This window comes from Lutra lutra, chromosome 4 (genome assembly GCF_902655055.1).
Source record: "Lutra lutra chromosome 4, mLutLut1.2, whole genome shotgun sequence".
Lineage (NCBI taxonomy): Eukaryota > Metazoa > Chordata > Mammalia > Carnivora > Mustelidae > Lutra > Lutra lutra.
Genome location: NC_062281.1, coordinates 14,142,215 through 14,168,255, shown reverse-complemented (window position 1 = coordinate 14,168,255; position 26,041 = coordinate 14,142,215). Strand labels below are relative to the sequence as shown.

The 26,041-nt window shown below is 39.7% G+C and overlaps 1 long non-coding RNA gene and 1 pseudogene across 1 annotated transcript in view; both read left to right on the top strand.

Moving 5' to 3' along the window:
* Positions 1–26,041, top strand: part of LOC125098126 (uncharacterized) — a 280,918-nt gene that overhangs the window by 161,971 nt on the left and 92,906 nt on the right. The window lies entirely within an intron of this gene.
* On the top strand, positions 7,035–7,587 carry LOC125098125 (60S ribosomal protein L31-like; annotated as a pseudogene).

Here is a 26,041-nt window from a genome sequence, read left to right as displayed (position 1 = left end):
TTAAAAAACGATGTAGTACAGTGATTGTGAGCATAGACTCCAGAACCAAACAGTCAGGATTCAAATCTGATGTTAACTAAGTGAATAACCTTATGCAAGTCCCTTTCTTACCTCTATACCTCTGGTTTCCCTATCTCTAAAATAGTACTTACCCCTTTTGGTGGCTGTGAATATCAAATGATTTGACATGTATAAAACACTTAAAATAATTCCTGACATATAGGAAGAGCTATGTAAATATTGGTGCTTATTAGAGTGCTCATCCCAGGATGAACATCTCCTACAAAATATCTTTCCCCAGAGAGCAACTTAATCACACTTACACTATAGTTCACTTTCGCATCCCATTATTGCAAGTTCCTTCTGGTTAGCGTAGCCTGAGGTTATTCTGCTTATTCTGACCTTGGAAAAGACAAAGCAGCTTAAAACGTGTCCCCAGGGAGCTAACAGTTTAGCTGGGAATGATCACCCTGTTTCCCCCAAATTCCAGCCAGTCTTCTCTATTTACAGCTGCACTGAAGAGCTTCCTTCCTGTCTTGTGTCTCCTAAAAGGAGAAAACTATTGCAAGGTCTCTAAGAGGAAGGAAAGGGGGCCTTTTTAATTAGCTTTCTCTTTTGAATGACGCCATCACAGACCTGATTCATTTCCATGAATTGAAGGGGGGAAAAAAGTGGAGTGAGTTGTGAGCTCTCTGTGAAAGAATGAGTGAAAACTGTCAAGACAGGACAGATTAGAGGAAAGATGGAATTGGAGAAAACAGCTATGTGAACTTGGCCGTCCACCACAACCCACATTCAGGCCAGGAGATGATGTCAAAATCTAAATTTAAAATGGAGGCGGCAAAACGTCTGTTTCCATGATTGGAAACTAGAGACAAAAAGAGTGTTGGAAATGCTTGTCTGATCCTTGGTATTCTAGAATGTACCAACTGGTATATCTGGAATTTTTCATGTAAGGGCTTCCTGTTTGCAGACCTATTTCTTTTTCTGATATTCCACAGGAAGATTTTCCACTTTCATACCATTTCATGTAGTGTGTGTGTGTGTGTGTGTGTGTGTGCGTGCGCGTGTGTGCGTGCACACGCGTGTGTACAGATACACTCACGTGAAATTACACAAACCTGAGACAGCCTACTGAATGCACACCATGGCCTCCAGAATACCTTTGCACTGACCAGAACAAGCCAGTCTATCTCTGTGAAAACTAAACATGAGCAAGGACCCAGATATATAGTCAGAAGGGATCATCATTTCCCTCATAATTTCCATGTGCCAGACCCAGTACTGATGCACTTAGTATTTTACCTGTCTGTCCTCATACTAGTCCTGTGAAGTGGGTGTCATTAAGTAGAAGTAGAGACAGTCCCAGGTAAGTCTATGCATTTACCATGACCACCTAGTTACTGAATAGGATATAAGTTAGGCCTTACTTCTTTAAAACTATGCTCTTTTCTCTCCCATGTTACAACAATAAAATATGATCAAGATGTTTTTTCCTATACACTACAGGAAAGTACTTCAATTTTCCATCCAGTGTCTTACCTACATTCAAGGTAGGTCTCTCTCTCTCTCTTTTCCTAACCATGCTCCACAATGTACCCAGAATATTCTCTCCTTAAGGTATATTTGCCTCTAAATCTTTGCTTAAAGGCCTTTCAAAAGTTCCCTGTAGCCCATAAAATAAATAGAAAATTCCTTAAATTGACTCTTCTCAACCTGTTGCCAATCTGCCTCTCTAAGCTCATCTCCTCCCTAAAATGTAGTCAGTATAATAGACTCACAAGATATTGATTCTTCCCCTAAAACACTCATGGCTTTGAGTTTGTTTACTTCTATAAAGTTTCTACTGACTTCTCAAAATCTAATGCAAAAAGTCTGTCCTCGGTGAAGATTTCATTGACCTACCATTGTCCACCCCATTCCCCAAGCCAGATACCATCATTTCCACTTCTGTGAAGCTATAGCAGTTAGTGGGAATGTAAAGTGGTACAGCCACTGTGGAAATCAGTATAGACTTTTCTCAAAAAATTAAAAATAGAAATACCGTACAATCCAGTAATTCCACTATTGGATATTTTACACAAAGAAAATGAAGACACTAATTCAAAAAAATATATGTGCCCTTATGTTTATTGCAGCACCATTTATAATAGCCAAGATTTGGAAATCTGGAAGCAACCCAAGTGTCCACTTATAGATGAATGGATATAGAATATGTGGTATATGTGTGTGTGTGTATGTGTGTGTGTGTGTGTAATGGAATAACACTATATAGGGAATAATTACATTATATATATATATATATATATATATATATATATATATATTACATATAATGGAATAATAGCCATAAAAAGAATGAAATCTTGCCATTTGCATCACATGGGTAGACCTAGAATATATAATGCTAAGTGAAATAAGTCAGAGAAAAACAAATGCCATATGATTTCACTCATATGTGGAATTTAGGAAACAAAACAAATGAACACTCAAAGGAAAAACAAACAAAAAACAAACTCTTACCTATAGAGAACAAACTGGTGGTTCCAGAGGGGAGGTAGATGGGAGGATGGGGAAGATAGATAAAGGGGATTAAGTGTACACGTATTGATGAACACTGAAAAATGTATAGAATTACTGAATCATTATATTGTACACTTGAAATGAATATAGCACTGTATGTTAATTATACTTAAAAAAATGTCTCTCTTTTAGTTGATGAACTCCATTATATGTAGAACACTCTGTCTTTATCACCAATGCCTAGTCCAGGGTCTGACTCATGGTGTCAATAAACCTATTTGATATGTATTTGTAAAAAGGATGAAGGAAGGAAGGGAGAGAGGAAGGAAGGGACAGACAGAGGAAGGGGGAAAGATACGATTCTGTTTTCATAGCAGACAAAATTTAAATAGGAATCACTGCTCTGCAGTGAAAAGTCTTCTGTTTCTTTATTCAAATTGACTCCTGGTTTCGTCTCCACCACTATAAATATAAATGTATGATAATATCATGCAGTGTATGTATGTATGCTTGGGCTTCAAAATACAAATTCCTTGGCTCAAAAAAAAAAAAAAAAAAAAAAACAAATTCCTTGGCTCTATCCCCAGAAATTCTGATTCAGGGGCTCTAAGGCATGGCCTCAGAATTTGTATATTTTATAAGCTCCCAGCTGATCCATTGTTGTAGGTTTGAGAACTAAATTTGAGATGTATCTCTGCATAACAGTTTCAAAATGTTTTTGTAGAATGCTAAACCCTTACGGTTGACTGAAGGGTGCCCCACCCCCAAAATCCCTATGTTGAACCCTAACCCCAATGTGATTGTATTTGGAGATAGAGCTTTTAGCAGGTAACTAAGGTTAAATGAAGTCATAAGGTAGGGTCCTTATTCCGATAAGATTAGTGGCCTTATAAGAAGAGAAAGGGGTGTCCTCCACCCCTGCCTCCATGCACATGCTCTGTGAGCACACAGTGAAAAGGTATGCATCTCCGAGCTGGGAAAGAAGACCTCACCAGAACCAGACATTGCTGACACTCTAATTTCAGACTTCCAGCCTCAAGAAAACTGTGAGAAAATAAATGCCTGTTGTATAAGCCACCCAGTCTGTGGTATTTTGATATCAGCGCAAGGAAACTAAGATGACTCTGAGCTCCCTGACTTTTTATAGTATTCACAAATGCATACAAATAGTCTCACGCACATAGTTGTATCCCTTTATTTTTTTTAAGATATTATTTATTTATTCAACAGAGAGAGAGAGAGATCACAAGTAGGCAGAGAAGCTAGCAGAAAGAGAGGAGGAAGAAGGCTTCCCGCTGTGCAGAGAGACCGATGTGGAGCTCCATCCCAGGATCCTGAGATCATGACCTGAGCCGAAGGCAGAGGCTTCCTGAGCCACCCAGGCGCTCCTGGTTGCATCCCTTTAAATAACATACCAGAAAGGATACCTGATCTAAGCTGGAAAGAAAAAATGAAGAGAAGGGTATTTTTAGAAGTATACAATTCAAACTCTATGTCTAAAGTCACTAAGATATGTGACTTTGAGCATGGACAGGAGGGCATTTCAAGTTGAGGGGAACTGTGCATAAACCTGTATGAGAAATGTCATAGGATATGCAGGGGATGAGCTATTTTGCTTGGCTGGAGATGAGGAGGGAAGTTGTATGTAAGGAAGAACATTCTTAGTTGAAAACAACAGAACATTTGGAACAAACTAGTTGAAGTAGTAAAGGGAAAGCATTGGCTCACATCACCAAAATATCTAGAGATGCGGCAGATTTCTAGTTAGAGTCACCAGTTGTTCTAGCCCTTCTGGAATGGAAGCCCCAGGCAGCCAGAAGTTTTCTATTTTAACGGCTGTCCTCCTGATACCTGGCGTACTGCCTGCATGAGGGTAGGTACTGAATAAATTCAAGGGAGCAAAATAAGTAAATGCCCTCAAAGACCTGGTTTCTTTCAGTGTCACTCTTTGCTCATGGTTTCTACTTTCTTAGTCTGACTTGCTTCACAGGCACAAAAATGGCTGCTATTGACGTCGCTGCTATTAACTACATCCTTTTTCACACCTGGGAGAGACAATCTGGTTCTTCTCTAAACCAGTTTCTTCTTCTTCCCAGGCACACAGGTAGTCTGCATTTCCCAGGTTCTCTAAAACTAGGCATGGCCATGCAGCAGAGTTCTGGACAGTAAATGAGATGTGAGCAGCAGTGATATTCACCACTTGCCCTCATGGGCTCCCAGACACACCCTCTGCACTTTCCCAGACCTCCTCTTGATGCCAGTGAAAGCTATCTAATTTACGTAGAACAGCTTTCACTTCTCCCAATACACAGCATTCTCTCTCTCTCTTTTATATTTAATTTAATTTTTTTCAGTGTTCCAAGACTCATTGTTTATGCACCTCACCCAGTGCTCCATGGAATACGTGCCCTCGTTAATACCCACCACCAGGCTCACCCATCCTCCCCCCGCCAAAACCCTCAGTTTGTTTCTCAGAGTCCACAGTCTCTCATGGTTCATCCCGTCTCCAATTTCCCCCCAATTCACTTTTCATTTCCTTCTCCTAATGTCCTCTATATTATTCCTTATGCTTCACAAGTAAGTAAAACCTGTGATAATTGATTCCTCTACTTGACTTATTTCACTCAGCATAATCTCCTCCAGTTCCATGCATGTTGAATCAAAAGCTGGGTATTCATCCTTTCTGATGGCTGATTAATATTCTATTGTATATATGAACCACATCTTCTTTATCTATTCGTCTGTTGACAGGCATCTTGGCTCTTTCTACAGTTTGGCTATTGTGGACAAAGAGGCAGCCCATGGAATGGGAGAAGATATTTGCAAATGACATTACAGATAAAGGCTGATACCTATAAGGAACTTCTCAAACTCAACACCCAAAAAACAAATAATCAAGTCAAAAAATGGGCAGAAGGCATGAACAGACAGACACTTCTCCAAAGAAGACATAACAATAGCTAACAGACACTTGAAAAACTGTTATCATCATTAGCCATCAGGAAAATTCAAATCAAAACTGCATGGAGATACCACCTTACGCCAGTGAGAATGGCAAAAACTGACAAGGCAAGAAACAGGAAATGTTGGAGAGGTTGTGGAGAAAAGGAAACCCTCTTACACTGTTGGCGGGAATGCAAGTTGGTACAGCCACTTTGGAAGTCAGAGTGGAGGTTCCTCAAAAAATTAAAAATGGAGATACCCTATGGCCCAGCAATTGCACTACTGGGTATTTACCCCAAAGTTACACATGTAGTGAAAAGAAGGGCCGTATGCACCCCAGTGTTCATTGTTTGTCTTTAAATGTTGGTTAAATATTCTGTAGAGGCTTTCAGTCTTCAATTCAGTTAACAGGTGGTTTTATCCTGGCTAACGTTAACTCAGTTCTGACATCAGGGGAATCAACTCAAATGGGAACAGGTGGCCTCCCTATATGTTATTTGCTTTGCTGTCGATTTGAGTTATTGCTTATTTTTGTTTATTCCCCCAAACCCTGCCCCAACTCTGCTTAGAATACCTCTGTTTCCATCTGGGTCAACAGGTGTCACTGTTGAGTAGGACAAATACACCCCCCACACCCCATCTTTTGGGTGCTAAATGTCCTCGTTGCTTACAGGGCCCACTCTCTGTTCAGTCTTGATATAATCAAATAATATTAACTCCATGGTCACTGTGCAAGTTGCCTAAACAGATCTCTGAGAGCACTGTTATTTTTTATTCTTTAAAGGCCTAGATACTAAATGTAATGATAGATCCAATTATACCCATTAAAGGTGGCAAATAGGAGGAAGAAACTACAAACATTTCTTTTTCTTTTTTTTTTTTTTTAATTTGACAGACAGAGATCACAAGTAGTCAGAAAGGCAGGCAGAGAGAGAGAGGGGGAAGCAGGCTCCCTGCCGAGCAGAGAGCCCGATGCGGGGCTCCATCCAAGGACCCTGGGATCATGACCTGAGCCAAAGGCAGAGGCTTTAACCCACTGAGCCACTCAGGCGCCCCAACTACAAACATTTCTATTTGTAGGAGAGAGCATTGTTCAATGGGAGACATCTCATCAGTAAAGGAGGAAGTCTGAGATTTAACTGCTTGCACTGTCCCTAACTAGTTACCACTAGTGTAACTGGCTCAAGGTACCATGACAGCATATTGGAATAGGAGAGGGGAAATATTGCAAATTATCTAAAATATCAGATTACTAGTTTAGGCCACAGATTGTTGAGAAACCTCCAGAATTATTCAGGAAGAATTTGAGAGTGAAATGTACCCACAGAAAACAGGTGGAAGTAGAGCAAAAGAAACAAGGAAATTGTTATCATTTTCCTATCCTCAGACTGACATGGCCTGGGAGACATGTGGAATTGGATAAAATGAAATGGAATGGAGTAGGAAGGAAATGGGATAGAACTGGATAAGGGATTATTTGCAGTAGAAAATCATAGAATTTGACAGTAAATACAGTAAAGAATAAGTTAAAAAGAGACAAGGTGCTTTTCCAATCAGGGCCCAGCAGGATGGCTCCTACAAAGAAGGGTGGCAAAAAGGAGGGCCATTCTGCCATCAACAAGGTGGCAACCAGAGAATGCACCATCAACATTCACCAGCACAACTGTGGAGTGGGTTTCAAAAAGTGTGCCACTCAGGGAGTGTCTGGGTGGCTCAGTGGGTTAATCTTCTGTCTTTGGCTCGGGTCATGATCTCAGGGTCCTAGGATCGAGCCCCGCATTGGGCTCTCTGCCCAGCGGGGAGCCTGCTTCCCCCTCTCTCTGCCTGCCTCTCTGCCTACTTGCAATCTCTCTGTCAAATAAATAAATAAAATATTAAAAAAAAAAAAGAAGTGCGCCTGTCAGGCACTCAAACAGACCTTGAGATTTGTCATGAAGGAGATGGGACTCCAGATGTGTGCACTGACACCAGGTTTAACAAAGCTGTCTGGGCCAAAGGATAAAGAATGTTCCTTATTGTGTCTTTATGTTTTTGTCCAGAAAAAATAATGAGGATGAAAATCCACCAAGCAAGCTCTATACATTGGTTACCTATATACCTGTCACCACTTTCAAAAATTGACCGAGCCTTAATGTGGATGAGAATGAAGCATTGATTGTTAAGTAAAGGCATACAACTGCCACATAAATACATAGAGAGATGATGATAGATAGATCGATCGATAGATAGATGGTAGATAGATCAATCAATAGATAGATGGTAGATAGATAAAATGAGATAAGGCAAAATGGATTATGTAATGGAATGGAATCAAAAGGAATATGGGGAATAAATAAATGAAATATAAAATGGTCTGGAATGACTAGGTGTGAAATATACTATAGAATGAAGTGAAATGGGTTAGAGCAGACTGGGATATAAAGCATACTGTTATGTCAAAATTTGGAAATGGATACAGAATACAATACAATGGGGTGGACTTTTCATCAAATGGTTCTGACATATGGATAAGCAATTTGTTTAATTGGCATGAAAATAATTAATAGACTCAAGAAATTGCCATCATATTTCTAGTCCAGATGATTAGAAACTTAGGGACCTAAAAGCTTTGTGTCTTTTCTTGAATTATTCTGCAAATGGTTACCTACCTTATTGGTGACCATTGGCATACAACTGGCACTCTGTATTAACAACAACCAACAGTACTGGCACTTCTGCTAAACCCTTTGTATGTGTTATTTATTTTAATCTTCACATCAGTCAAATACAATAAATCCTATTTTGACCTCCATTTATAGATAGGGAAATGGAGGCACCAGAATTTTAACCTACTTTCCCAAGATTACACAGCTAGAAAGTAGTGGAATTAGAATTCAAACGCCAAGGTGGTTAGGTTGGGGCTCTTGTGCGCTGACCCAGTACACAAACCACTTCTCACAATGTCAGGGACTCATAACCTATGACACTGAATGTAGAAATATTAGGATTTGTATAAACTGTGTTCTAGCCACTAAATGCCACCTGCCAAAAGACTAGAAAACTGATGAAACATGATGAAATAGGGCATAGTCACAAAGGCACTTAGCTCTGCTGCCATATTCAACACATCCAGAACCACATTGTCCCTCACCCCCTTTAAACCAGGTCTCACTAGGGGTTTCCTCACCTATTAACCATTCCTAATTCTAGCACTCATTTGCTCAATATTCCCTAGGGGCCACTATAGACAACTTGATCATTTTTCATTTAACATTTGAGCAACTATTCTATTGTTTTGAAACATAAATGTTTTTTTAAAAAAAGTGGATTCACTTCTTCTAGAAATATCCTCAACAAAGGAAGGTGGCCATGCAACTAGAAATTCAGGTAACTAGCCCTGCCCCCCCCATACACACCCCCTGAGATGCTAGAATGCTCATTCTGAAGAACATCTAGTGAGAATGCTTTTGCTTGGTATTTACCGCTTGTGAGAGGCTCTGTCATCTACTGATTGAGAGGGGCTGCCAGAGCTCAAATCCTGGCTCTTACTGCTACATGTTTTTTGTCCTTGTGTGAGCTATTAACCCTCTCTGTGCTTCCATTTCCTCTTTTGTGAATTGGAGATCAGAGGACAGTTTGAAAGATAAAGTAAGTTAATATACTTGGAGCACTCAGAACACTGATTATCACAAATGAAGAACTTCATAATATCTGCTATCATTATTACTGCATAGGCTTTGCATCATGTATTTCCTAAGCATTATCTTTTTAAATCCTTATAACCATCCTGTGAAATGGGTGTTGTAGTTTTTGCCGTTTTACAGGTGTGAAAACTGAGGTTCCAGGAAATTAGGTAATTTACCCAAAGCCACATAATAGTAAGTAGTACAAATGAGTTTCAAATCCAAGTTAGTCCAACTCAGAAGCCAGTGTTCTTAACCATTATGCAACGCAATACTGCCTCCTTTTTAAGCTGTTAGGAGGTCACCAGAGCATAGACAAGGACACCAGCACTTGGACAGGAATGAAGAGTTTTAAGCATCCTGGAAGGGGGAGGGTATGGAGAGGAGTGCATGTGTAGAAAGTGGTGAACTTCATGCAGAAAAATTTAAAAACCACTGGGGCATCAAAGAAATGTGTCATCTCTTCCTGGAAATAGTTCATGGCTTCCTGAGGGCTCCACCCAAAAAACCACATTTAACCTCCTCTTGTATTTAATCTATACCAGGTGGTTGCCCCCTACCTTTCTCCTACCACACTCTAATTTAGTCCTTTCTGACCTACCAAATATAGACAGGCCAACATAGAAACTGGGTTACTTAGGAAGGCCCTAGACTTTGGTGCCTCCAGTATGACCCTACTTCAGGCTTTATCTGGTCCAAACCATCATCTTCTCACCTATCTCTGGTCCAAGCCATCATCTTCTCACCTATCTCTGTGATCATTTCCTAACTAGTCTCCCTCTGCAATCCATTCTCAACCTGCAGTCAAAGTGAGATTTCCAAAGCTCTAATATGATCATCTCACTACATTGTATAACACCTGCTTTCAATACTCTTAGATATTATCCAAAGTCCTTAACAAGAAGCATCTTGTGCAAAGTCCCTGTGATAAGAGGGAATGTAGGTATTAGAATAGCAGAGGATGAAAAGGGGAATGATGGAAGTGAAATGGATAAGTTATGGTGTTCGGAATCTTTCAACTACAGCATTAAGCTCAGCTTATAATGTTACCCTTCATTTTGAGGTTATTTGATTCATGACATCCACATTCATCCTGTGGTTCAGACTAAAAGTCATGGAGTCATCTTTTTTTCTCTTCTTCTCATACTCCAGGTCTGATCACTCAGTGAATTTTGATAGCTCTACCTTCAAAATACTTTCACCAACACCCCTACCAACACTCTGGTCTAAACAACCTTCTTCTCACTTCGGAGTCATTGCAAGGGTTAGACCAGATGACTCCTCCTCTCAAAAACTTCTGGTGCATTCTCATCTCACTCAGTAAAACCCAAGTTCTCATGAAGGCATGACAAAACTGACATACAAAATTGCTCACCACTCCCTGCTTCTACCTTCTGCCTGATCTCACTCCACCACTTGCTCTTTCCCTTCCTGACCACTGCCCTCCTGCCTGACCCTCAAGCACTTCAAACACACCCCTGCCTTTGGGTCTCCATTCTTGCTGTCCTTTCTCAGAGCATGCCTCCTCCAAGAATTTGTATGACTTACTTCCTAGCTTCAGTCAGTTCTTAGCTCCAGGGTCACTTTCTCAGAAAGCATACCTGATCATCCTATGTAAAAAATAACTCTTCATTGCATGTTTCTACAGTCTCCTACTTTAATTTTCCCTTTATCACTTGCTTCCAACTGAAGTGTTATTATTTTGTGTCTGTTCCTCTCCTCCCCAACTTACCCCAGTACAAAGTAAGCTATATGAGAGCAAAGATTATACCTGCTCATTCTCTACTGTATCCCTCATTCTAAGAACAATCCCTGCCACGTAGCTGGTGCTTAACAAATAGCTCATATTGATAAACGAATGTCTGTCTTTGCCAAGAAGCTCTGACTCCACAAGACTAGGATTCACCATTGTGTTCACAATGCATAGCAGAGTCTGTCTCATAAACAATACTCGGTGAGCATTGTTGAATTAAAAAGTGAATAGAATAGGGAATGAATGAATAATTACAGTAGTTCACTGACCATGAGATGAGAATCACAGAAAGTATGGGGAAAAGGTTTGGAAATATAAAGCAGGATATCTGCCTGGTTAATCGTCACCTAAGAAGGCCATCTAGGAAGAGCAAGTCAATATCTCAATTTCAAAGTCCCCAAATTAGATTCTAGACAGGAGAATGGGACAGGGCTGAAGGATCAATCTGGACTTCAGAAGTGAAGTATGCAAATGGGGCACTTGCTGATCTCAGGATGTTGGAGTCTGTGGACATGCTCTAGCCACTAATGAAGGTTAACTTTAGAAACAGGCAGGAGGGAGTGCCCAGAGCAGTATCAAGTGGCCCCATGCAGCTGGAGAAGCTAAGCAGTACAGGCTGTGAGATAGGCAAGACTTTGGGGGGTGTTTTTTTAGGTGGGGGGACAGTTCCAAGTTGGCTTTTGCTTTGCTCAGGAGGGCATCACTTGGATGTTCTCGGGGATTTTAGTCCATGTGGAGCCTCATAGTCTGGCCTGAATGTGAGCCCAAGTCTGCTATAGAGGGACTGTGAATTCCAGGAAGTTTTATTACCATGCAGGCACAACTGCAGTGCCACATTTTGCTGACCCACCTGAAATGCAAATAAGAGCCTGTTTTGCTTCAGCTGTTGCCTTACCTCTAGCCTTGCAAGAAGCTGATCAATAATAATTTTAGTTAAGACATTAGGTTCCAAGGGGTGAATCTAAAAAGATGTCTTGATATAAAGAGGAAAAGTAAATGGAGGGTGGAGGGCATGTCATTCAAATTTCAGAGAACATAAACAGTGAGATGTCTATGTTATGTGTCCAAGAGGCAGTGTGATGGGGAGGCAGGGAATGGAGTGGGACATTCTGGTCCAAGCCTCAGCCCCAGTACCTACAGATTATAGACTTTGAGATGATCTGAACCTCTTTTATTCAAAAAATACTGTTTCCTGCATTCCTTTTAAACTTAATTACAAGATTATAAATAAGAATATTTGCATAGTGGTTTATGAAATACTTGTCACATGCATTTGTTGATTTAATCTTTGTTAATCCTGTACAGTGAGAATTGTTATTTTGGTTCTCATTTTACAGATGGGAAAAGTGAACAATTGAAAGTGCAGGAGACTGCCCCAGGTCCCACACCTGTTGGAGGTGTCTGTGGTATTGTGGTGAACCAATCACTCAAACTTCCTCCCTTCAGGGTTCTCTACTGTGGGAACCATGATCCTGGGATCATCGTCTAAACAAAAAGTAAATCAACACTTTATAAATAACAGATACATTCCCAGTATCTCTCAATGTGGAACTCTCTGATAGGGAGTTGGGAAACCAGGAATGCCTGAATCCCACCCCATTTTCCAAGCAACCCTCTATGTGGCTATCAAGGAAGATAGATACACAAGGACCCAGGAAAAGACTAAGAGGGACCTAGGTCATCCTGAGTTAGTGTAATGTTCTGAACTCTTAGTGAAGTAAGTGGAGTTATAGGACCCAACTAATAGACTGGAGGAGCTCTGCAGCCCTTTTCATTCCATTCAATTTTATTCCCAAATTTTACCATTAAATCACAGAAGATAGATATAAAAGAGTAGAGAGGGAGTACAAGAAAGCACCTCTAGAGGGCCTTTTCCTGAGGAACAGAAAGGAGGGAGAAGAGATGCTCACATTCAGGTGGGTAACCTTCCATCAGTGGCTGCTCCCATTCAGTGATCAGCCTGGGCACACCCTGGGGCCAGGCCTAAGGTGAGACAAACATGGTCCCATGAGTACAGAATGGAAGGAGGCACAAACTCTCAAATGCCTGAAAGTGCAGGGTGGGCATCTGAGACTCTGTGCTTCCAGAAATGTTGCACTGTCCAAGTATCTTGGACTTGTGGTGAGACTAGGGTGAGATTTGTCTCACCTTAGTCCTGCCACTCAGAATCCTGAAGTCAAACCAGGTAGACCAGTAAGTTCTCCTGTTATGGAGCATCTAGGTGAGAAGAGGGGTGGGAACCTATATCTCCCCACAGTGCTAAAGATGGATCTTCTCATTGCCTTTCATTTACCGTTCCTCTAGACTTTCAGCCCTTTACCAAGTTTAACATGAATGTGCATTATCTGGGGATCTTGTTAAACCATATTCTGATTCAGCCGTTTGGGGACAGGGCCTAAGATTCTGAATTTCCAACAAGCTCCCCCAATAAAATGTATCATATATAGCAGATAGCTGAACATATGAATACATTATTAATATATAGTTATATATAGTGTATATAGATAAACATATTATTTAACATATAAACACATTATTGAAAACAAACAAACAAAAAAAAAAAAAAAAAAACCAGAGAAATGGAACTACCAAGCCATAAAGTGATGGTTTGACTTTGGAGCACTGTTTTTTTAGCCAGGATTAGAGGGAGGAATGATGAGGTAAAATCCCTACTAGTGAGGTGTGGGAAGAACCAATCACGAAAAAATTTTCAACTCAAGGGCTTGGATGTTTAAGATAAAACTCTATTCCTGGTCAACTAAAATTCAGAGCAGGAAGTAGGAAGAAGCCCAATTATTCTGGCTGGGGTGAAAGGAGCCTATAGTGCAGACAGCATTCCACTATTTAGGGTTCACACCAGGCACACTGGGAGCTGACCATGGGCAGGAACTGTAGCCAGGCTGAGGTTCCATAGGGACAGCCTGACCTGGTCAAGATAGCCTCAGGAACTGCTTATTTTCTTCCTTGTCATACCTAGCTTCATGTATATTTCACTTGCTCCATCTACAAGAACATGAACTCCATGAAGGCAAGGACTTGTGTCTGTTTCATCTATTCTTGGATACTGAACAATAAGAGCAGTGCCTGTAACAGAAGACGCGATCGATAAATATTTGTTGCACAAATTAATACTAGTGAGAGAATTAGCATAAAAACAAATGAATGTAAAAGTGAGTTAGATGGACTAGGGCTTCTAATTCTGAATTAGGAATTGACTGATATGAGTGCCCTGCTATGGTCCTGGTCTCAGAAGAGATCACCTGCTAATTGAGGAAACATGGCAGAAATAAAAGAAGGAATAAATAATGATACAAAGATTAAATAGCAGATTAACGGTTTCAGAAAATTGTAAGCATTTTCAGCATCTCAAATCTGGTCCTTTAATTAGGGAATGAAACTAGAAAATGAAGGGGCATGTATTCCATGGAGCACTGGGTGTGGTTGCATAAACAATGAACTCTGGAACGCTGAAAAGAAAGGAAAGAAAAGAGAAGAGAAGAGAAAAGAAGAAGAAAGAAAAGGGAAAAACAGAGACGTAGAAGAGAAGAAGAAAGAAAAGAAAAGGAAAGAAAGGAAAAGAGAAGAGAAGAAAAGAAAATGAAGGGACAGAGTTCTGTGGAGTAGCTCACAACAGAATTTTGAGAGGCCAGATTTGATGTGGCTTTTAAAACTTTCATGGGTCTTTGGGATCCTTTCCAAAGAGACAAAGTCATGAAGATCAAAACCACAAATGTTCATTGTCTGATAAAGCTGTCTCTCTCAGCTTACAGCTTGCATGTAAATGCTATGAAAAAGGTTGTCTTAAAAGGGATATGACTGGGGCGCCTGTGTGGCTCAGTGGGTTTAGCCGCTGCCTTCGGCTCAGGTCATGATCTCAGGGTCCTGGGATCGAGTCCCGCATCGGGTTCTCTGCTCGGCAGAGATCCTGCTTCCCTCTCTCTCTCTGCCTGCCTCTCCATCTACTTGTGATCTCTCTCTGTCAAATAAATAAAATCTTAAAAAAAATAAAAAGGGATATGACTGGACCAGGTTAGCTGGACAGATTCCTGGGGTTCACAGGTCACTTAAACAGGAAGCTATTTGAAGGAGCAAGGGAACTCAAAATAGAAATAAAAACATCATCAGTAGCAGCATCTCCCTGAATCCAATTCTCCTTACTTTGGGTTGTATAGGCTTCCAAAATTACCTGGAGAGTTGCTCAGCTTTGCTCCATGTAGATAACTTGGGATAAGTGGTTGGGTCTCCAATGTCTTTGTGCCAAATTTGTAAAGGACAGCATATGATTAGTTCTCATAGGCAGCAATTAGCATGATGTGGTTTGGTAGTTCAAAATTCTAGTCAGTCACCTCAGAAGTAGTGCAAAAAGCCCATGCGCAGCACAGAGACAGGACTTTCTGGCCCATCCAGGTTCACTGTTGCAATTTGCTGTTGCCCCTTTCAATGTCTCTCGGCCTGGGTGCTTTCAAGTAGGGAAAGGGAGTTTCATTAAGATTCCTTTCCTCAGAAGATTTCAGCACATAGGGAGACACAAGGCATTGTCAGTTCCTCTTTATGAACAACAAGATGCTCTTAAAATAATTTTTAAGTTGCTTCTTAGTAAAGTCATTATGCCAAAGATGATCTGTCAAAAGCTTGAAATGATATTAAAGTAAATCTTATCAATAGAAGAGAATCACTGTGCATAGCTTTCAAGTCATGCATAGCTAATGGCTACATCATCATGATATTGAAGAGAGTTTCTTTTTGTAATTAAGAGAAATTGGTCATGAAGACTCACTATGCCCAGAACTAACACAGCTATGTCACTGTCCTCTGTACTTTTCCTATGTGGAAGAAGTGAAGAATAACTTATCAGTAGGTAAAATTGATAAAAAGTAATTTCATTAGCGACCTGTGGGAAAGCAGCTATATTAATAACTCCTTAATAGGAATGTATTGTATGGAGCACTGGGTGTGGTACATAAACAATGAATCTTGGAACACTGAAAAAAAATGAAATAAAAAAAGGAAATACTCATTGCTAGAAAGTTTGAGAATCCATGTGAGTGAATTTTATTTTTTTTAAGATTTTATTTATTTATTTGACAGAGAGAGAGAGATCACAAGTAGGCAGAGAGGCAGGTGGGGTGGAGGTGGGAAGCAGGGTCCTTGCTTCCCAGAGAGCCTGATGTGGTACTCGATCCCAGGACCCTGAGATCACGACCCAAGCCGAAGGTAGAAGCTTAACCCTCTGAGCCACCCAGACACCCCCATGTGAATGAATTTTAATATTAAGTTCATCTGAAATTCCATCATAGTACTGAGTCTTTTAGAGGTACTAACAGCAAAACTTGGCTGTAGAACACAGAAATGAACAATGCACGGTTATGCTGTGATGAGTTGTTAATAAGGGATAGTGAGGAAGGTATGGACTTTTGCCTTCAATTTTGATTTCTCTAAAAGCACTCATACGTGTAGACATGGAGAATTTCACACACATATGCAGCAATTCATGCATACTCCTCTATACAATCTTTATAATTACTGGAACGAAAATTAACTACACCACTTCAGTTATGCTATTAAGGTTTATATTTTGAATTTTAAATGATAGTAAGTGAAAGGTATATTAACTTTTCCAAATAACCATGAATGAATAAATGTGTGAATGAACAATTATTATTCAAAGATAGGAGCACTGGGTGTGGTACAAAAACAATGAATACTGTTATGCTGAAAATAAATTAAAAAAATGATTAAAAAAAAAAAAGATAGTGATCACGAGTGAGGCCCTTATTGCCACCTGGTGGCAGCATACCCTAATTGAAGAATTAGTTGGCGTGAAATCAAGAAGTCTAAATGTACAAAGAGACAGAAATCACATCACGTGAGCTGATATCACATAAGTGAAGTATTAGATGGTCACAAACTCCTGTAATTTAAATACAATGTTTGTATTTTTATTTTCTATCTCAAGTGAAGAAGAGAAAAACAACTCCCTGCTCTTTGGTACAAGGCTGGTTTCCCCTACGCTTTAACTAAGAGTTTTCATTCGTTTAAGAAGTTACAAAGCCATTTTACCCAGCAGGTGGCCCAGGCCTATTTAGTCACCATATTGACCAAAAAGTTTTAATTATATAATTTCTATGGTGTAGTAGAAATAACATTGGCTATAGATCTAATCTAACAGTGAGTTCTAAGAAAAAGTAGTACTATACGTAACCCTCAAAGAATCTCTACAGATTCATGCACATATTTATTCACAAAAGATTATTTTATTAAACTAACCCCAATGGCTCGGCCAAAATTCAGACAAATTGCATCCTTATCTCTGGAGATCGAAACAGACATTGATATTTTTGTTAAAACTTCCCAGGGGTTTCAATGTGCAGCCCGTGTTGAGAACCACTGAACTGGAGTAAAAACAAGGTTGAAACATGGACCAACAAAAGATGATGTTCCTGTTTGAAATTAGAGAAATCTGCAACAAACCTGAATATAAAATTCAAGGGTCTATGAAAAATACACAGACAAAACACAAATGTCATTGGCACCCACCATCCAAAGTTCTTCAGAAACTGAAGAATAATGGAAAGTAAACATGTTTTAATTGACAACTTTCTGCACAGATGATTTCTGTATACATTTCATTTAATCTTCACCCATATGAAAGGTAGACTTTATTATCCCTGTGCCCCTTACAGTTTTATAAACTGAAGCAAACATAAATTTACTAGCATAAGGTTATGCAATTTGTAAACAGCATAGCATGGATTTAAAGTTAAGACAGTCTAACCCCAAATCCCATGGATATTTCCATGAGACTTTGTTGAGTTCACATTGTTTAAGAAGCAGACTAGCCATCAGACTTCCAAGGTTCTTCTTTGGTACACTGACTTGTTCTTGAGCCTTACAAACCAATGGGGCTGAAGCTTTAACAGGTTTGGAGACAGAGACTCAGCTCAGTGAGTCATCTGACTTTCCCTGTGTCTCCTCTCCCTATTTACCAGCCAACCTAGTCAAAGGAACTCCAGTTCAAATGCAAAAGAAAGCAGTGGTTGCCGGCTGATCAGTAGATGAATCAAAGACAGATTTTTAGTGGAAATTTAGTAGAAAGAATGACTTTTTCAGCCATAAATAGAACTCCCTAGTGGTTTTAAACTATGAGAAGGTCTGATGGCTCACCTCCCATCTCCTCTGTTTTTGGATGGTACACAATCCTCTGAACTTGCCCAGACTTCTGGGTTATTTCACTTTATCTTACTGGGTATCCTGATGATCCAGTAAGTCAAACAGTAAAACAAGACTTTCTGAGCTTCCACTATGGCTGTCCCCTCTACACCCCCTGCCACGATGAGTTTACAGTCTGGTAAAAGAAAAAAGCAATGCACGTGTGTAAATCTAACCACGTCACTTCCCTGTTTAAAATCCATCTAATGACTGGGATGCCTGGGTGGCTCAGTGGGTTAAGCCTCTGCCTTCAGCTCAGGTCATGATCTCAGGGTCCTGGGATCGAGCCCCACATTGAGCCCCACATCGTGGCGGGGGGGGGGGGTCTCTGCTCAGCAGGGAGCCTGCTTCCCCCCCTCTCTCTCTCTGCCTGCCTCTCTGCCTACTTGTGATCTCTCTGTCAAATAAATACATAAAGTCTTTAAAAAAAAAATCTATCTAATGACCTTCCTTTGCATTTAAGATAAAAACGGAGGTCTTTGACAGGTTCTGACAGAGTTTGGTTGATTTGAACCTTGTCTATTTCTCCAAAATCTTCTGTCTTCCTTCCTCTTTCCATTCCCTAAAAGTATGTTCTTCCTTCAGCAGACTTTTGCTACACTCTTTCTCTGTCCAGGATTCAGTCCCAGTCCCCAAATAGAAAGTGGGTTATTAGTAACTTATTGCCATATATCAAACTCAGTGTCTTAACATAACGGCCATTTCACTAGCTCTTGATTCAGCAATATCTGCTAGAGTTGTTTTTGTAAGCTGTAGATATTTGGCCTCTGGACCCAGATGAATGATCTAAAACAGAGTTGCTCACAGTTGGAGCAAGGGGCTAGCTGGTTAGGCTCAGAGAACTCAGCAGGGGCTGCTCTTCCCCAGGGACCTCTCATCATCAGGTAAGCTAGACTAGACTTCTTCAGTTGGCACTCTCAAAGCTGTGTTCCAAGGGAGCAAAAGCAGAAGTGTTTACTTGGACATTCTACTGGATACTCAAGTCAAATACTAACCCAGTTTCTGTGGATAAGGAAACCAATCCTACCTCTTGATGGGGGCAGCCGACCATGTTTGATCTGCCATACCTGGTTAACTACTGCTGGCACTTCCTTTAGATGGCACTCTTCATTTTTCTACAAGAAAGCATGACTCTGAATCACTGGATACCTTCAGATCCTCTGTTACCTGCTTGCAAATTGCCTGCCCCCTTTACTTGCCGCATTTATTTTTTCATTAGCGAATATTTATTTGTGAGATCATTTGATTAAATGGCTTCCTGGCTTCCCTCCTCCACAGCGACTTCTGTGATGGCAGGGAAATGGTCTATACCTTCAGTATGCTCCAAAAGGCCAGGCCCAAAGTCCCCATCCAGTAAGCATTTGTTGACTAAACACAGCATGTGAAAGCCAGTTGGGAGTAAAGTAGATTAGAAGGTAGATGACCATTTCTGAGGCAGGAGGAATTCATTGGGTTACAAAAACTCTCCACCTCAGGTTTTCACATCAGGAAGCTGAGTGTTCACATCATTGATGCCAATCAACGTCCCTGAAAACAATAGGAGATCAGTGATTTAATTTTTAGTGAAAAACTAACACGCCTTTCATCCTCATATATTTTTAGTGCATGAAAATTCACAGGTAAACAGGTAATTATTAATTCCTGTATTGACTAATATCAGCATATTTTAAAATACGGCCTTAAATGATCAGGTGTCATTTATGTATGAATAAGGATGGGTAGATGGTAAAGATTGGCCTCAGGCCAATCACTGAAAGAATCTCTGTAACCCTCAGGTGTCTCTCTCTCTCTCTCTCTCTCTCTCTCTCTTTTTTTTTTTTTTTTTGCTCAGCAGGTGGGGAGAATTTCCAGGGCTAATCTACTATCTCGTCAAAAATACCCTTGATTTGTCAGTTAAGCCCCTGATATTTTTAGTGGTGGAAAATCTGTCAGAATGACCAAAAAGGCTCACAATTACAGAGTAGAAGAAACAAAACCACGTGGGTAGACTGAAATGAAACAGTCATTAGTAGTAAGTTTGAGGTTGATTGCTCTTCAAAAAAAGAAACAAACCCATTTCTTCTGTTTTTTCCAGTGCTGTCAGTCTTCAGGGGCCCCTTTGTACTCTCTGAGAATCAGAAATATGCCTACCCATTTTTGGTTTCCTGCCATTGTATTTAAAATACAGATTTTACGTATTTGGGGTAATCACCAGGGTAACCTCTTCAGTGAAATTGACCTAAGTTAAGAATAGTGTACTTTCAGAAACCCAGTGTTCCATGGGTTACAAATGATTGACCCTCATGCTCTTCCCACCAGAGCAGATGGCATCTTTTGTAAATCCTGAAGCATGAGCTACTATTTTTTCTCCTTTCACACTATTCTCTTTTTAACTTCTCTTAACTCAAAATATATCCAAAAGGACTTCCCCAAAAGCACTGTGACAGAAAGTGTTTTCAAAAAGCACGAGAGAGTTGGTTTTTTGTTTTGTTTTGTTTTTTAGTTTTTATTTAAATTCCAGTTAGTTAACATACTGTGTAAAAGAGCATGAGAGAGTTATATCAAAGAGAAATAGTTTTCACTAAAGGTTTAAAGTATATCTGTGCAATAGGATTTTGCAATTTTAGCATTATTAGAATCAGATATTATATTAATTAGTTTAAGCTAGACTGTGATTACAAACAGATCCAAATTTGTAAGCACTTAGCACAACAAAAATTTTTCATTATATCAGTATGGAACAGTCCAGTGAGGTGGCAAATGAACTGTGTGTTGAAATTTGGGGAGTGGGATGTGCTTCTGCTTCACAGTCACTCAGGAATCCAAGCTGGTAGTAAGCCGCCATCTTGAACATGCAGCTTCTGAAGTCAACCTGGGGTTGCCATCTCAGTCAGCCAGAAGAGGACAGGGAGTAAAGAAGAATGCGTGGGGTGGCCCTTTTCATATTCTTCCTCATTCTGATGGCCAAAGCTCAATCTCATAGCTATAGCCAACAGAGAGAGAAGCTGGGTGAGGGCACCACTGTTTATGAAGAAGAAAGAGGAAGACAGTAAACAGTGTCTAAAATAAGACACCAACACACAAAAAATTAAAGCTCTCAGTAAGAGAACACTGTTCTTCAGTTTTAGTTTCTGTTACGTCTCAAAGTGACCCGATCTAGCCTACTGGATCAGAATTCACACTATCCTTTAAAATACAGTATTTCCCCAGTCTTCCTGTCTCTCAGTTCTCCATTTCTTCGATCTGTGCTGTGCACTGTGGTCAGTATCCCTTTTCTAATCCATAAATACAACTGTCTTCTTACTTTTATTCCTCAAGAGCTCCCTGTTCTTCCCTGGATGAAGGGATATGATCATGGTGGGCAGGCTCTGTCTTAATGCAGCCCCGTAGGGTGTATGGTATAGAGGTTGGGAACACATGTTCTGCAACGAGACTGCCTGGGTTTGACTTTTTCTGTGCCACCTACTGGCTATGAAACCTTGAGCAAAATTTAATGTCTCTCAGAGTTTCTGTCCTTACCTCTAAAATGGGGGAAACACTCATATTCAACTCATTGAGTCACTGTGAAGTTTAATTGATTTCATAGATTTAAATAGCATTTGGAATAATGCTTGCCTTGGGCATTACTGCATAAACTTATCTTGCATGATTTTATCCAGTGAACATCCCAGTTTAGCTGTATCCAGCATCAGGAATGGCACCGTCATCACAGACGTAGCAATCACTAACACAGTGCTTCCTATGTTCCAAGAGCTGTGAGATAATACACTTCTGTTGTTTATAAGCTAAAGTTTGAGGCAATTTGTTACAAAGCAATAGAAAAGGTAATGAAAGGTCATGTCTAACTTATTGAACCTCTACATGCCTAAATTTCTTGCAGCCTCTGAATCTTTATTTATAAAATAGAGATAATACTCATTTCACAAAACTGTTGTCAGAATTACATTAAATTATTACCTTAGACTCAATCACATGTTAGAAGACATAGGAAACTGTTTGACTCAATGCCCAGGACTTTTAAAGTATTTAGTTAACATTTACATCTTCCTTCTCCTGGAATAAATCACTCCAGGCCTCTCCTCACTGCCAGCTTGGGTTTCTTGCACTCAACATGGGTATTTTAATAGATTCTACACATAAGTATCAGCCCCTATAGAGGTGTCCATTGGAGGACTTTGGGGAAAAATGATTTTTTTTTTACTAATGCTAAGCATTCCTGAACAGCTTTCAAGGGACTCTGTCTCCAACTCTCAGAATCTCTACCAGGATTTATAATGTCCTATTTCTGAGAAACTATTTCAAACTACAGTAAATGCAGTACAAATACATAAGGACTTGGGACACTGGTAATGAAAGCAATGCAACAAAATTTGCAAACTCAGGAAATATGTAAATGTGAAACAATGAGGGACTTCACCTGCTGTGAAATGCTTCAGGGAGTGGAGGAGGGCCGCAATTTACTAAAGAGAATGTGTTAACAGCACTATGTGCTGTGGTCTTCTGCAGACCAGGCTTGTACAGTCATGAAAGACTGGAGGCTGATGGGCCTTTAATTTCTGTACTTGCAGCCTAAATAATGAACATCGTGAGGGCTTGGTGGGTTCATAATTATCTGCGCTACAGCGAATCTCTTGGGGCTTTCGCTGATTTGTCCTTCCTCAGAAGGTGTGAATAGAGTGGGTGAGAAGAAAATGAAACCTGAAAAGGAAACAATGCCTCTCCTTCCTGAAGGGCAATTCACTTGGGGGAAGTAGTTTTAATGTTTGCAAGGAATCTAGAGGGTTCTTATGTTCTCTGCCTTTTTTCTAGTGTCTTCTCTGAAGCTCCTATCAGAAGTTTGCTTCTCAGGGAAACCCACAACAATAGTAATCTTAATAGGTAAAACGTATGGAACACAGACGTGTCAGTGGTCAATTCAATTTTCAAACAGTGTATATATGTCCCTCCTGCACCCATTACCTACATTTCACAGACAAGGATAGAGAGGCACAGGGAAGTTACTAACTTGACCACAGTCATACAGCAAACAGAGGGAATCCACAGGATTCTAACTTAGGCATTCAGATTCTTGGGCCAGCCTTGCTAATATTAGCCAAGAGTATCAATAACACTGAGTTAACAAAAAGAAAAACACTCTAAACATTTCATACTCTTCACAGTAGACAGTATTTGTTCACCTGTACAGTCTCGTTCTAAGATGAGTCCTAATCATTCCCATTTCAGAGCTGCAGAAGCTGAGTCTACAAGAGCTGAAGGGTCTTGATCACTGAGTGAGTGTCAGAACCAGGAACCCCATATTTACCATACAATCTTCACCACAAATGGTCTTTGGTAGCAAGGGAGCTGTTTTACTTCCCTAAACCTCTTTAAACCAATTTCCTATAAAATGGGAATAATAAGAGTTTTCCCCTGATGAGCATATTTAAGCATCAAACAAGGTTAGATATATAAAATGGTAAGCACAATTCATGGTGCACATCAGGTCTGTGATAAATATTTGTTATTATCATCAGTAAAATCATCTCCATTATTAGCAGACTTCATTTTCATACATTATTGGAAAAAAATAGTGGATAATTCCTCCACAGAATTTCATCCTTTCAATTATATACTCCTTACTCTTATGACTACTTAGAAGAAATTCTTATTTTTTTTTTAATTTTATTTTTTCAGTGTTCCAACATTCGTTGCTTATGTGCTACACCCAGTGCTCCATGCAATATGTGCCCTCCTTAATGCCCACCACCAGGTTCACCCAATCCCCTACCCTCCTCCTTTCCAAAACCCTCAGTTTGTTTCTCAGAGCCCACAGTCCTCATAGTTCATCTCCCTCTCTGATTTCCCCCATCTCACTTCTCCTCTCCATCTCCTAATGTCCTCCGTGTTATTCCTTATGCTCCACAAGTAAGTGAAACCATATGATAATTGACTCTCTCTGCTTGACTTATTTCACTCAGCATAATCTCCTCCAGTCCCATCCATGCTGATACAAAAGTTGGGTATTCATCCTTTCTTACGGAGGTGTAATATTTCATTGTATATATGGACCATATCTTCTTTATCTATTCATGTGTTGAAGGGCATCTTGGCTCTTTCCACAGTTTGACAATGAACAGACATTTCTCCAAAGACATACAAATGGCAAACAGACACATGAAAAAATGTTCATCATCATTAGCCATCAGGGAAATTCAAATCAAAACCATATTGAGATACCACCTTACACCTGTTAGAATGGCCAGAATTAACAAGACAGGAAGCAAGTGTTGGAGAGGATATGGAGAAAGGGGAACCCTCTTAGACTGTTGGTGGGAATGCAAGTTGGTGCAGCCACTTTGGAGAACAGTGTGGAGATTCCTTACGAAATTAAAAATAGAGCTTCCCTCTGACCCTGCAATTGCACTACTGGGTATTTATTCCAAAGATACAGATGTAGTGAAAAGAAGGGCCATATGCACCCCAGTGTTCATAGCAGCCAAACTGTAGAAGGAAGAAATTCTTCTAAGTTAGACTTCGAACAAAAAAAAAACTATTTTCTAACAGGAGGCTGGTGAAGTAAAAAGAGAAAATTTTACTTTATAAGCATTTTTACTTTCTCCTGGAGGTGGATACTAAATGATTTGTGTGTGCATTTGTCTATGCAGCTCTCAAAATTAAAATTCCTTAGAGGGAGCCATTGAAAACCAATCATTCAAAAAGCTTAAAAAATGACATCTTGAAGAGCTCATTGGTGCTAATCCATCAAGGTTAGCAATGATTCAACTGTGATTCTTTATTCAGATTCATCTCTCCCACAATATTAAATGCCATAAAGCTTTGAAGCATTGTATCCCAATGAATGAAGACACTAAGAACAAAGTAGAGTGAGCAAGTGGGAGGCAAACCCACAGATGAGCCCACCCTAGCTACTTTCTAAAAAGAAAAAAGGAAGAAGAAGAAGAAGAAGAAGAAGAAGAAGAAGAAGAAGAAGAAGAAGAAGAAGAAGAAGAAGAAGAAGAAGAAAAGGGGTAAGAAACCTCTTTGGAAAGAGTGATCTCTTAACTTTGACAATATCTGCACTTGATGGTGGACTGATAAGATGACTTATCTCAAACATCTGAAAATTTGTGCAAAGTTTACAATTAGGTTTTCTAAATCACCTTGAAAAATATTTCCAGCAACATTCCTCATCCAGCCCTGAGACTAATCCTGCAGTTGGAGGAGTATCATGTTCCCATTTTTATAGAGGAGAGAACTGAGTCCCAGAGAGTTTATTTATTCCAGATCAACAAGTCAGTAAGACCAAGAACCAGAAATGTCATTGTCTTTTCCAAATCTCCTGCTCTTCAATTATTGTTAATATCTATGAATGTTTAAGGTTAATAACAGCTCAATAATAATAAATAAATGTCCGATAAAATCTAAGACTTAAGAGTTAGGATCATCTATTTATAAAATAAATTAAATGCCAGTCATTTAATAATATTTATTGAGCACATCCTATAAACTAACGTTAGGCCAGGGGTAGATAATAAATATAAGGTCCTGTGTCCATTCACAGGGTTGAAACATACAGTGTGGTTAGATAAATATAAGCCAGATTATAAACAAAATAATAGTGTTTGGAAATAGGTCCAACTTTTCTCTTGAAAAGAGACCAACTTTTCCTAAGCTGTAAGGTGTCTTATTAGTTCTTCCATGTCTTAATAATTGGTTTTAAATTCAGTTTAAAAACTGAAGTGAAAAGGAGTGGGGAGACATTCTATGGAAACACAGTATCCATCTTTTATTAGAGATTCACAATGCATAGCAGCCCATCCCAAATTCCTGGACTCACATCAAAAAGTGAAAACCTGTTTTCCTTTATTGGGTCAGCATCTCTTAAACATTTCATCAGGAAATAAGTTTACTCAGAAAACTTCTGTGAAGAAATTGTGTTGTAGAACACAGTGATTCTCAAACTTGAGAATACATGGAAATCACGTGGGGAAAG